Source organism: Pelodiscus sinensis, chromosome 4, assembly GCF_052426305.1.
Source record: "Pelodiscus sinensis isolate ZL-2025 chromosome 4, ASM5242630v1, whole genome shotgun sequence".
Classification (NCBI taxonomy): Eukaryota; Metazoa; Chordata; order Testudines; family Trionychidae; genus Pelodiscus; species Pelodiscus sinensis.
Genome location: NC_143055.1, coordinates 26,917,638 through 26,931,195, shown reverse-complemented (window position 1 = coordinate 26,931,195; position 13,558 = coordinate 26,917,638).

Genomic DNA, 13,558 nt, shown 5'->3' with positions numbered 1-13,558 from the left:
GCACCCTTACTTCTGTGCTACCTTCTGAGCTGGTGCCTGGCCAGCCATTACTGTTCTCCAATCATCCAGCTCTAAAAGCAGTACTGCTGCCAACATGCCATACCATGTGAAGCTGGGGGAGGGTAATGGCAGGAACCCACGTTTACTCCCCTAGGATCTCCTTTTAGAGGGATGGGGTTAGTGAGCAGGGTTTCCCCTCCCTGTTGCTGTACCTTGGAGAGCGTCCTGAATGGGGAATATCAAGCTGACCCTGGGGATGGTGCAGGATTCTTCATGGGGCAGACATCCTCTTCCTTAAGGCCTCCTCTGCCCACTGCTGTCAGGCTGGCTTCCCCTGCTGGGCTCCTAAGCATGGAGGTCTTTTTGTATTTTGGGGGAGGAGAAGGGCCATGCAAGAGCAGGGTTGGTGTTGGGAGTGCATAATAGGCCCTGTGACCTGTGGCAGATCAGTGGTTCTAGCCAAGAAAATGGGACTGGGAGCTGGCCTATCCCTGCCCCCCTTCGAGTGCTGCAAGAGGTGTAGAGTGGCCAGCACAGAGCATCCCAGGGTCCAGCCAGCCACCTGTGGATCCACGAGCCTACTGTCCTTTGGAGCCGTGGCCACCACCTGTAACACATGCCACTGCTCCAGCCTCTTCCTGTCCGTGAGGAAAATCTCTCACTGTTCCTGCCCCACGTGGGGTGTGCAGCACTTAATTTGTGCCAGGACACCACCTTCATTACAAATTAAGCACGCAAATGGGTTGGGCTTGTTTTGAACGACAGAGGCACTTTTTTTTTTCTTGGGAGATTTGGCAATGATTCTCTCTGTCTTTAAGGGACCTCTGTGGAAAACAGGATTCACATGTGGGGAAATAGAAAAGCTATTTTCTTTTCAATCAGCTTCACCCATTACCCAAGAAAGGTAATACAGCTGGTGTTAGCTTTCCACAATGCCCATCAGTTTTTAGGGGGTTCTTGAGGCAGGCGTAGCCATAGAAAGTCCTGGTTCCATGGCTTAATTGGAGAAATGCTTCCAAGGAGTGGGGATAGCAGGATGTTGAGGGGCCTCACATCCAAATGGAGGTGCCTCGCTCCTCCTGTGCAAGGGCATTCACCTGCCATCACTGCTGCAGCTGTGAAAAACAATTGCCATGTCGGAGAGAGAGAGAATTGTACCTGGACTAGGAATGTAAGAGGTTAACTGATAAATCACCTGCTTACTTGGTTATCTGCCTGCTTACAAAGCAACTGATTGACCCACCCGGCCAGCTGGACCCTGCCCACAACCTCAGCGGGCCTGATCCAAGAAGCCCCATGGCCATGGCAGACTGGCTGTACCCCACCTGCACCTCAGCAGGCTGGAGCATGCACCTGCTAATGGTCACGGTAGGCCCAGCTGACTGGATCACAGTCACAGCATGTTGGAGCAGCCCCCTGGTCATGGCTAACCCATTATACAACATGCTTAAGGGGGTAACTATTTTAGGGCATTTTTACATCCCTAATCTGGACCAGTGTGACTATTTCACATTGAGGTATAACAGTTTTGAGAGAACCAGCTGTTAAATTCTGGCAGAATGTCACCCTCTGTATTAGCAGCGATTGGCCATTTGCAGCACATCAAATATTCACCAGTTTTGAAGCAGAACATTTAGAATAGGGATTCTGATGTGAGTATTCACATTTACAAAATCAACATTCACTTTCTAAATATATGTTGCCACAAAAATGTCTATTGGTTAGATTATTTGCAAAAAATGAACAAAAGAGATCTACATGCAAACTTGGTAAAGTAAATTGAAACATATTTAAGTGACTAGCCATTGCAAGATTTTGAGCTATTTGGCCTGCTCTGTTAAGAAGTGGAAGCATTCTCTATGAATGTTCAAATGTTGATTGGTATAAAGTATAGTCTTTCTGGTATTCTTCCAGAGGACTGATTTCTTCTGGGTTTCAGAAGCTTCAGGGCGTAGCCGAGTTAGTCTGTACAGAATCAACTTAAAAAACAACAAAAAGTCTGGTAGCACTTTATAGACTAACAAAACATGTAGATGGTTTCATGAGCTTTCTTGGGCACAGCCCACTTCTTCAGATGACTAGAGTTATGGTCATCCTTAATCTTAACTTCTGGTCATCTGAAGAAGTGGGCTGTGCCCACAAAAGTGCATGATGCCATCTACATGTTTTGTCTATAAAGTGCTACCAGACCTTTTGTTGTTTTTTAAGTTTCTTCTGGGTTCTCAGCCAAGTATGTGCTCATTCCTTGTGTAAGGGGCTACTAACTGTTAGCCCCTTACTAAAACTCGGTGGGGTTTTTGGTTAGCTAGCTCTCAGTACCAAAAGGGGAAGGGTGCCTGAGACTGACAGTCCCCAGGGACAAAGGGAAAAGGCCAATAGTTAAGGTCAGCCTGATTGACAGGCCAGACAGGCCAATGAGGGAATTAGGAGACCAGGCCCCATCCTCCATGTGAGCTGGGATTCTCTGGGTCTCTGAGACAAAGGGGAGAGAGCTAAGAAGAGCAGCAAGGGGTCCAAGCTGTATTGAGAAGCAGACCTGCAGTGACCAAACCCAAAGGGGTCAGAGAAGCAACGCAAGGAGCTGGAGGCTGGCAAAGCAGCGTAGTCTGGAGCTGGGTGTTGTGAGCAGCTGGGACCAGCAATGGAAGGAAGGGGGGAGAAAGGCCCTGGGCAGGGAGATGCCACCAGCCAAGAGGCCTTGCAAGCCAGACTTGGACAGGAATTGTAACACCAACTGGGAGAAGGGTCCCGCCATCTAGAGCCTGGAGTCATGTGGTTGCTGACAGAGCAAGCGTGTCCAACCTGCAGCCCCCCACAGCACAGTCAGGGCCTGAGAAAGAGCCCTGGGACCTACGAGGAACATATTGTGAACGTCCTTACACTCCACAGATTGCTGTTTGTAATGTCCCTGTGCCACAGAGTGGAACTATATGTTCTCATTTAACCTTTTTCTTTTAAATCTGTTGCTATTTAATACATTTTATTCACTTTGAACTGTATGTAATAATCAGTGGGTCAGGAAAGTATCCAGTACGAAGAGAGCACCCTGGAGTGGGAACACCCTAGTCCTGTGTGACATGGCACCAATGCCCTGCATTCCGAGTTGTCAGAAGGCAGCCATGTACGCGGCGCAGGGAGCTAGGTACGCAGCGTGTGCGGGGTGCTTCCGTGCCACAAACCAACCGTGAGCCACAGCCCCGTCACAGCTGTGGTAGTAGTGATGAAGGGGAGGGGGGCGGGGCCAAAGGGGCAGTGAGGGGATGACATCAAGGGCAGGGATGGAAGGCGGAGCGACCAGCAGGAAGGGGAGGAAGAACACAAGAAGGGAGTGCACGGGGCGTGAGGTAGGGGTGGCAGGTATAGGGAAGCTGGGGAGTGAGACTCATGAGTGGTGGAACGTCGTGGGAAGGGAGACGCCTCCCGAAAGGCAGTACACCGTCAGGAACCAAAGGGGAGAGGAAGCAGCCCAGGGCATGTAATTGAAGCCCGCAAGCTGGTGTGTTTCGGCAGGGAGCCCCGCCAGCCGCACAGGACCCTAGCTAGTCCCTGTCCTTAGGGCTCTGGGCTGGGGTCTATGAGAGAGGGTGGGTCCAGATCCCTCTCTCCCCACCTCCAAAGGCAAGGACTCGCTATCAGATATCTCGAGCATAAGCATATGTAGAGTGACAAGAGATGGTACGGTGGGTCAAGCAAGACGTGAGTCGGGCTCGTAGACTCACAAATCGAGACTAAAAGAAAGAGGGGATGTGAGAGACGTTAAACACACCTGGTAACACCCTGCCCTAAGTGACTATAAGGTCAGGGATTAAGCCCCAGAAAACCTCGGCCCTGCCTTGCTGGGATTTCGAGAATTCTGCTACTCAGGAAAGTGGATGGGGAGCCATCAGGGTCAGGGAGGCCTTTGGGTAAAGGAAGTGGGAGCAGGGACTCAGATCCTCTTGCAATGTAGAAGCCAGGAAAGTTCCTCACAATAGCTGGACCATTGCCCTGCTTATACTTGGAAAGTATAAAATAAAATATAGCACCTTAAAGGAATCTCATATATCCTTGTGACTGAAAGCAGAAATGATGATTATCCAATTAGTCATGGTGGCATTGAAGGTTAAGCTCTGGCCCTTGATTCACAGAGCCCTGTTGGTATATGCCTTAGAAAATCAGCTACTGTAATTCAATGTACAGCACATACCGAATAAGAGAAGATGATTGAATTAAAAAGATAATGACCCCTTCAAGTCAGGATGATGGAACAAGATGATTAGGGTACATAAAACTCTGAGTGGAGTAGGAGGGGAAATTCTCTTAGCAACAGCTCAGGATTTTGTGATTACTTTCACTATATCATTGTCCCAAGTACAGTTGGTATGGCACAATTGTTCTAAATGTCTCTTCACATTTATATAGTTGGTCTCAATCCAGAAACAACATTGATTTGGAAAGCTTCATAGAAATCAGCGCAGGCATTTTCTGACTTAAGTGAATTTGAGATTGGCGGACAGGCAAGGCAGTATTATACCTGCTAAGCTTAAACTATTAATGAGGCACTTCAGATCAGACACTTAAGTATAACTGTAGATGGAAACTTCACAGGAGGCTCAATTTTGACCAAGCTTGCACAGTGCAGCTGGACAATAGAGGGTACTGGAAGCATTTCCGTGTCTCTGTGCCATGACTTTGAGAGAAGCCCAGGTATTGCTCCCTGCTAGCACCCAAAATGACTCCAGCTACCCAAAAAGAGGCACAATGAGATTAGGACCACTGACCTATGCAATCCTTCCACTTCAGCCAGCTGACTGGAAAGGCTGCATAGAGGGGGCAGCAGCCGTGCACTCCGGGACGCAGCTTGCTTTTCATCCCGTTCCCCTGATGCTCCCTTCACTAGCCAGGTGTGAGAAGAATGCACAAAATACAAGCACTTTCCCTTCACTCTCTTAGCAGCCGGGGAACGGAATGAAAAGCAAGCCGCATTCCGGAGTACACAGATGCTGCCCTGAGTATGTGCTCAAAATGGCACCCTTGCTGGCTGGGTATTTAAAGGAGTACATACTGCATCCACTAAAAGGGAACTGCAGCTGATGCTTGTAATACTTTGGTGGAGTTCTGTCAGAGATCACTTCTTGCTGTCTCTCAGGGTTTGAGAGAAACCATCAGGTCCTGGTTTGACCATTAGCATCTACAGCACACTTGGAGAAAACATAAAATTGTGAAATAAGTTTAAATGATTACATACATGCCAGCTGACAAGTTTATGTGAGGTTACCCCTACTTTTATAAGTCAAATATTTATCATTGTAAATACACTCCTGGCCACCTGACTATATCTCACTGTATGGTCCCAGTTAAACTGGAAGGTATTTACTGATATATTAAGCATTAACACGTGTATATTGTAAAGACCTGTCACATAGGAAGCATCTGAAACCATTCTAGTCATGTAACTTTAGGAGTTATGTTAATATCTTGCTTCCCAAAAGGAAGTGGAGACAATCTCTGCAGTGTGTGGTTCATTAGCTGAGGAAAAGCAATACTGTCTTTTCCTTCAACAATAATCCACCCACCTTAACATTTTCAACTGCCAACCCAAGCAATAGATATAGCCTTAAAAAGTTAGTGCAATAAACTCAGAGAGTATGTCTATACTACCAAATTTTGTGGCCAAAAAATACCTTTTGGTGGCAAAAAATGAGTGCAAGCACTTCAATGCAACTTTTATTGGGAAAAATACATGATTTTGATGACAAAAAATTCCACCCCATGAGAGACTTTTTCTATTCCCCTCCATTTATTGTCGACAAACAGCCAGTGTAGATTCCGCTGATTGTTTTGTCGACAGAACTGGCTTCCTCCAGTATTCCATAATGCCTGCCCTGATGGCTCTGCTCAGCGTTTTGATTTCTGCTGCCTTGCAGGCATGCATTTCTCCCCTTTCAAAGCTCTGGGAAGCATCTGACAGCTGAGCGAGCTGCTCCCTTTGGGGAATAAAGAGCAAATAATTAAATGTCCCTGTTCTGCCCTGCACTAGGAACACAGCAGCCAGCAGATTGCTGCAGCAGGGCGAGGAGGGATAGACTGCTGGGCTGCTTTGACATTCTTCAGCAGGGAGAGTTCAAAGAGCTAATCATGATACTGCTCCTGGTAGTTGAGGTGGCCATGGAAAAACTCAGTGGGAATCCCAAGATGTGCAGAGATTAGCTCCGTCTTCCCGCAACACTGCACTGTGAGATACACACTCATAACGCATTATGCATGCTGTTGATCATGGTGCCCTCACTGTAGATATAATCTGTTGACAGAACACCCTCTGACAATTTGTATTTTGTTTTTTGTTGACTTTTAGGTGATGACATAAATTTCATTGACATAGCTTTGTAGTCTTGTGGTACCTTAGAGACTAATACAAATATATATAGTATCATGAGCTTTTGTGGGCAACATCCACTTCTTCAGATGAGCTTGAGTCTCATCTGAAGAAGTGAAGCTTGCCCACAAAAGCTCATGATACTATATATATTTGTATTAGTCTGTAAGGTACCACAAAACTATTCATTGTTTTCAAAGTTACAGACTAACACAGCTACCCCTCTGAGACATTATAACTTTGTAGTGTAAACATTCTCAGAGAATGAGGATGCAAACTTCAAATAGACTCTGGCACAAATTAAATATGCATGTCAGGGTAGGAAGAAACAGCTGGATACATGAAAGAAGCTGGCCTTGGCCTGAAAAGATCTAATCTCATTTAACTAAGAAGGCTAACGAATTTTTGTCTTGGTTAGTACTTTGATACTACCTAGTGTTGTCTATAGTAACAATGGCTGCTATGAACTATGTTATTTTTAACCGCTGTTGTGTATATCTGATATTTTCAGTCATTGATTCTGGACAATGTGCTCTGCCTACACACAATTTAAGGCCCTGATCCTGTAAGTTCTATAAGGGCAGACTCATACATCTGGGAGGAACTCTTTGCATGATCAGAACTAACTTAGCAAGTAATACAATTTAGCACATATGCCATGTGATGAAGAGGCAATGGGAGCAATCCTTGCCCCATCGAAATCAAAGGCAACATTGTTATTGACTTCTTTGGTGCCAGGATTTCACCCAATGAATTTTCAATGAAAGCAATGGAGTAGCCTATCACAGGGTTACGATAACCAAGTTGGTGTCTTGCCTCCCTTTTCTAAAGTTTTAATAATCAACTATAACATCATTAATTAGTACCCAGGCACTCTTGAGCAGGACTGGTCAGCCCCCAAAACCTCACCAAGGTTTAGACTCAGCTACACTTCTAAGAAGGACTTCTAAGAGTCCTTTCCCCAAATGTATTTTCTTACATCCACTGCTATCATTCCATTGACTAAGGAAACCTGCTCTTGCTAGTTGTGCTTCTTTCCCCTCCCCACTTCTAGTCTTTAAATTATAGAAAAAATATCAAAGAACAAAGTAAAGGCATTTTATGCAAAAGCTTGCAGGACAAATTCCTCTTACATCTATGTAATATCAATGGGGATGCATACTTGTTATTAAGAGCAGAATGTGGAATTGCATTGTTATGAGATTTTAATTGGACAAAATTCAAGTTTCGGCATCTGCCATCTTGTATTACAGTATGGATTATCATCATGTTGCTCACACAGCAATGGGTAATATGAATATAAGAACGGACATGCTGGATCAGACAAACAGTCCATCTAGCCCTACAGCAGCTAGTGCCAGATGCTTCAGAAGGAACGACCAGAAGAGAATTATTTCAAGTGCTCCAGCTCCTGTTGTCCAGTTCCAGCAACACGGAAATGTGGGGTTGCATCCCTGATCCTCTTGGCTAACAGCCATTGATGCACCTATCCTCCATTGACGTACCTTCCTTTTCGAATGCTTGCCCTCCAAAACATCCCCTGGCAATAATTTTCAGAGGTTGATTGTGTGTGAGAGAATTATTTTCTTTTGCTTGTTTTAAACCTGCTGCCTATTAATTTCATCAGCTGACTCCTGCTATTGTATTATGAGAAGTAAATAAACACTTTCTTATTCACTTTCTCCATACCAGGCATTATTTTATAGCCCTTTATCATAGTTCTCTTTCATAGGTGGTGAGTTAGATGAGCCTGTGGTGCCCTGGCACCAAGAATATTCCTGGTCCAGGACTGGGTTCCATCAAAACTCACAACTCCTGCCTTCGCTCCCTGTCCTCTGACTCTCCAGCCACTTTGCATGTCCCCCTCTCTCCCTGCATGTCCTCCAGCCCTGCCTGCTACCCTCGGGTGATTTAAAATGCACCAGAGGGCTTGCCAGCAGCACAGAGAAGCTAGAGCAGCTTCTGGCCACTCACTCATCCCAAAAGCGGCGAGGAGTTCTGTGGCACCTTATAGACTAACTGAAGTGTTGGAGCATAAGCTTTCGTGGGCAAAGACCCGTCTTATGCTCCAACACTTCAGTTAGTCTATAAGGTGCCACAGGACTCCTCGCCTCCTTTGCAGATTCAGACTAACACGGCTACCCCTCTGATACTTGTCACTTACGCCAAAATCCATCACATGCTTCTCTGTAGCCAGGGGAGGGAAGAAGCCGTTTCTGTGCCATGCGCTGCTCTGGGGGGAGCACACAGTGGCGACAGCAATCAGAGACCTTCTCCTCCCAAGAAGCCATTGCTAGAGTGGGGTGTCCCCAAGTGTGGCATCCCTATACCTTCTTGTGCACTCCACTCTCTTCCCACACTCCCCATCCTGCCCACAAACTCCCTCTCTCCCTCTAGCTTCCAAATGCCCTCCCAAATCCAACGCATTATCAATAAACTACAATCTATACTGGAACAGGATACTACCCTCCGAGAGGCTCTGGGAGACAAACCCATAGTCTCCTATAGACAACCACCTAACCTCAGGGTGATTCTTACCAACAACCACAGGACATACCACACTAATACCAACCCTGGAACTTTCCTTTGCAACAAACCCCGGTGCAGGCTTTGTCCACAAATTTACTCTGCTGACACCATTATTGGACCTAACCATGCCAGTTACAAGATCAAGAACACATATTCCTGTTCATCCAGAAATATAATTTATGCCATCATGTGCCTAAAGTGTCGGTCTGCTATGTATATTGAACAAACTTCTCAGACACTTCGCCAAAGAATCAATGCACATAAAACAGACATCGGACTCTCTCCCAGAGAAAAAAACTGTTGCTTGCCATTTTAACCAGACTGACCATTCTCTCAATGACCTTAAAACATGCATATTGCTTCAAAGAGATTTTAACTCCAGACTTCAAAGAGAAGCCTCAGAACTGTCATTCATGCTTAAATTTGACACTTTACGTATGGGTCTTAACAAAGATGCCAATTATCACCCCAAATGTCATTACCTCACAGACACTAACCTTCCCCCCTCACTCCTCCTCTGTTCTTAAATTTGATTCATCAATTTTATGTGTTCACTTTTTTTTTTAATTGTATCATTTTGGTATATATGGTTGTGCCAATTTTCTTCCACAAATTGATCTGAGGAAGTAGGTCTGGCCCATGAAAGCTCATCACCTAATAAACCATCTTGTTAGTCTTTAAAGTGCTGCATAGTCCTGTCTTTTGTTTCTCCCAAATTCTGATTAATAATCACTAATTATTAAATTAGCAAATAAACCTCATTCCAGGAGGAACAACAGCTAATTCAATTTAGGCTTTAATTCGGAATCCCGTTTCACTGCTGTGTTTAGACGCGGGTAGTTACTTCGGGCTAGTCAATTTCTAAAATGGCAACCAGCCGGGAACATGCTAATGAAGCGTGGGATATTTAAATCCTGTTCTTCATTTGCAATTTCGGTAGCCCTCATTAGCCTCCCTAGATATAACTAGAGGGCTAGTGTAGACATACCCTTAGTGAATATTGTGAAATATGAATATCTGTGTAAAACAGATCAAATCTGGGGGTTAGAGTCTCATCTACCAGAGCCTCACACAGTCAAATGCAAAATACTCACTCAATCTCCTTCAGAAGATACAAGTGCTGAGTTAAAAAACTGTGGTTCAAAAACAATCTAAGTGTTTCAAATACATGACCTTCAATATTGTAGGGAACTCAACATACAAACTTCAGATTTGTTTATGTGTGCAGCTAGTGAGTGAGGGCCAAATGGGATTCAGGTACCTGGGTGCTTTCCCACTTTGAATTTTCACCTGCCTTTGAAAATTTTGCCCTCTAGATTGTGAATGGTTTTTAGGAGTTATGGGACATACCAACTGAAAAAAAATATTTTAAAGACCCAAAATATACAATTTCCTTCAATTGAAAGACATTTTAAGTTTTCTATGCCTAAAAATTTAAGAACGATGAAAATAAAATATAATCCTTGAAGTGGGCTAACCAAGCAAGTTCATTTAAGTTTACACAGAGCTACTTTTTTCAACAGCCTCACAAGTGATAACATTTAAGCAGTTTCTGAAAACTGTTGTTGTATCATTTTTTCCTGAGGCAAAAGTTAAAACAAACTAGCAAAACAAACACTATTTGAATTGTGTTTTCTTTTTCTCTTCAGGATCCATGTCAAATTCCTTCTATAGGAATTTAGTGGCAAGTTAAGTGAAGATGGCAGTGAACAAAGTATTTAAACAAAATTGTCTTTTCAAAATAATGGGCCAGATTCTCAGCTAATTTAAATCAGCATATCTCCATTTTAGCCAATGGCTTTGTTTTGCATTTACAGTGATGCCCCTTTTTCACCTTTGTCATTTTAAAAAGGCCTTGTAAATTATATTTCAAGCTGTTTTAGTGTCTCTTTGAATTGCTGGAGTGGTGTGAAGGAGCCTTAGTGTAATTGAGAATCAGATCTTAATATACTTAGGGATGCTGACATGATTTATTTACTTTAGCTGACTTACCTCTAAATTGTATCAACAAATTATGATGTATAGAGCAGAGCGAAATTATTTAGTCAAATGACAAATTTGCTAAAAAATGCAGTTGCAGCCATGCAAGCAAGCAAGCAAGCAAACAAGAGACAAAGAAGGAAAAAATGGGAAAATTCAAATCCAGGCCACTTCAAATTGACATTGTTTCAGTTTTTCATTTCATCGAGCAAATAAAATGAAGAAACACAGCTTTGGTGAAAAACTAACTACTTTTTTTACATATTTCCTTTTGGCAACTTAACTGAAAAATCTTTATTCACTCTGTTCTAATGATATGCCAAAATCAAGGCTAGAGAGGGCAAAGTGTTTTTCCACGGACGAGGAAATGGCTTTCATTTACAAGTTAACCTTACTCCAAGTGTCCATAAAAATTGCTTCCTATCTCATGAAATCCCACAAAAAATACATCTTTTTCTTTTAAATCATTGCCTGTTAGTTACATGCTTGTTATTTAACCCTGACTTGCAAAATTTTACTTGGTCACTGTTTTTGGAAGGCTAATTTAAATCTACGCCTTCTGTATGAATATTGCAGCACTGGCATCAATATGAAAACTTGACTTGTTCCTTGGCTTAACACAAAGGAATACAGTGAAGTTAAATGCATCATTAAAATGCAGACAATACCCTGCAGTTATAGTTCACTGAGCATGTGTGCTGTACATCATGCTGAAGATTCATAATAGACCTGGTTATTTTTTCCTTTTTCAGCTCCAGTGAAAATGTACTGGATTACCTATATTTGTATACCCGTAGCTTAAACTTGGATAGAATCTTCTTATCTGTCTCTAAGAACACGGGAGTGGGGAGAAGACTAAGCTCAAAATATATGCTTTCATATTTTCTTTAAGTCTAGATCCTACCTTGTGACAGACAGTCTTGATCTCCATCTATAATTCAGAGTTCATAACATCAACTGAGACTTGAATGAGGACTGGTTTTGAGGCAAGTTTGCCTCTTTCAAAGGACAAAATAGAAACAGCCTGATGCAGAGACGTGTACTCTGTTCTAAGAAATGTGGAGTCTGGATAATTTCATGCTGATATCCTCGGAAGAAAAAAAAAACCACACAATATCTAAGGAGAGTATAAAGTGTAAAGAGTTTGTGGAACCTGAACCGCATTACCTGCCTGCTCCATCTTGGCCAAAGCAGACTGATCCACTCCCAAAAAGTTGTGGTGCCACCAGGTAAACACAAAGACCACTGAAAGACAAGGCAAGGCAGCAGCTGCGAGTTGGAAATGGCATTGATCACACCTTACCATTAGAATTGTTTGTACTATTGATATTATAATTAAATTGCTCTGGCTACATGGCTTAAATCTGGTACATTAATGAAACACAAGCTTTTATACCAAATTCAGCATCAGTGCTGTGTTGCCTATACACCAATACCATTGTTGCTAGTTGTTAAGAGGCCTTATATGGTCCACTGTATGTAATACCAGTAGAAATCAAGGCGGACTGAACAGTGTGTAGTTTTAGATGAGGGGGTGTCGCACACTGTCCTGCTAGAGCGGCTTCTGCTAGTAGCTCACCAGGCTGCTGTGCTTCAATTTCATACTCCGGGCATTGAAACAAAAAACAGGACTGTATAGCACTTTAAAGACTAACAAGATGGTTTAATAGGTGATGAGCTTTTGTGGGCCAGACCCACTTCCTCAGATCAAATAGTGGAAGAAAATTGTCACCACCATATATACCAAAGGATACAATTAAAAAAATGAACACATATGAAAAGGACAAATCAAATTTCAGAACAGAAGGGGAATGGAGCGGGGGGGATGGAGGGGGAGGTAAATGTCTGTGAGCTAATGATATTAGAGGTGATAATTGGGGAAGCTATCTTTGTAATGAGTAAGATAATTAGCATCTTTATTCAAATTTGAATGTAAAGTGTCAAATTTAAGCATGAATGACAGTTCAGAGGATTCTCTTTGAAGTGAAGTCTTAAAAGGTCTTTGAAGCAGGATGCAGGTAATCAAGTCATTGAGACAATATCCTTTCTGGTTGAAATGGCAAGAAACTGTTTTTTTCTTTGTGATCCTGTCTGATATCTGTTTTGTGGGCATTGATCCTTTGGCAAAGTGTCTGAGACATTTGTCCAATGTACATAGCGGATGGACACTTTCGGCACATGATTGCATAAATTATATTTCTGGATGTGCAGGAATGTGTGTTCTTGATCTTATAACTCACTTGGTTGGGTCCAATAATGGTATCAGCAGAGTGAATATGTGGACAATGCTGGCAACGGGGTTTGTTGCAAGGGAATGTACCAGGGTTGGTATTAGTGTGGTATGTCCTGTGGTTTCTACCACTCCGGAAATTAGCACTGTGTCTTTCATTGGCATCTCTGACCCATTTCTTAGGCACAGACTCTCTATGGCTGTGTCTATACTGGCGTGATCTCTCGCAAAAGCGGCTGCTCTGGCGCAAAAACTTGCTGCCTGTCTAAACTGGCCGTGTGATCTTGTGCAAGTAAACTGACGTTCTAATGTATGAAATCAGGGCTTCTTGCACCAGAACTCTGACTCCCACTCAGGAATAAGCCCTTTTGTACAACTGTCCTTGAGCAAGAGGCCAGTGTAGACAGGCAACATGAATTTCTTGCGCAAGAAAGCCTTATGGTTAAAATGGCCATCAGAGCTTT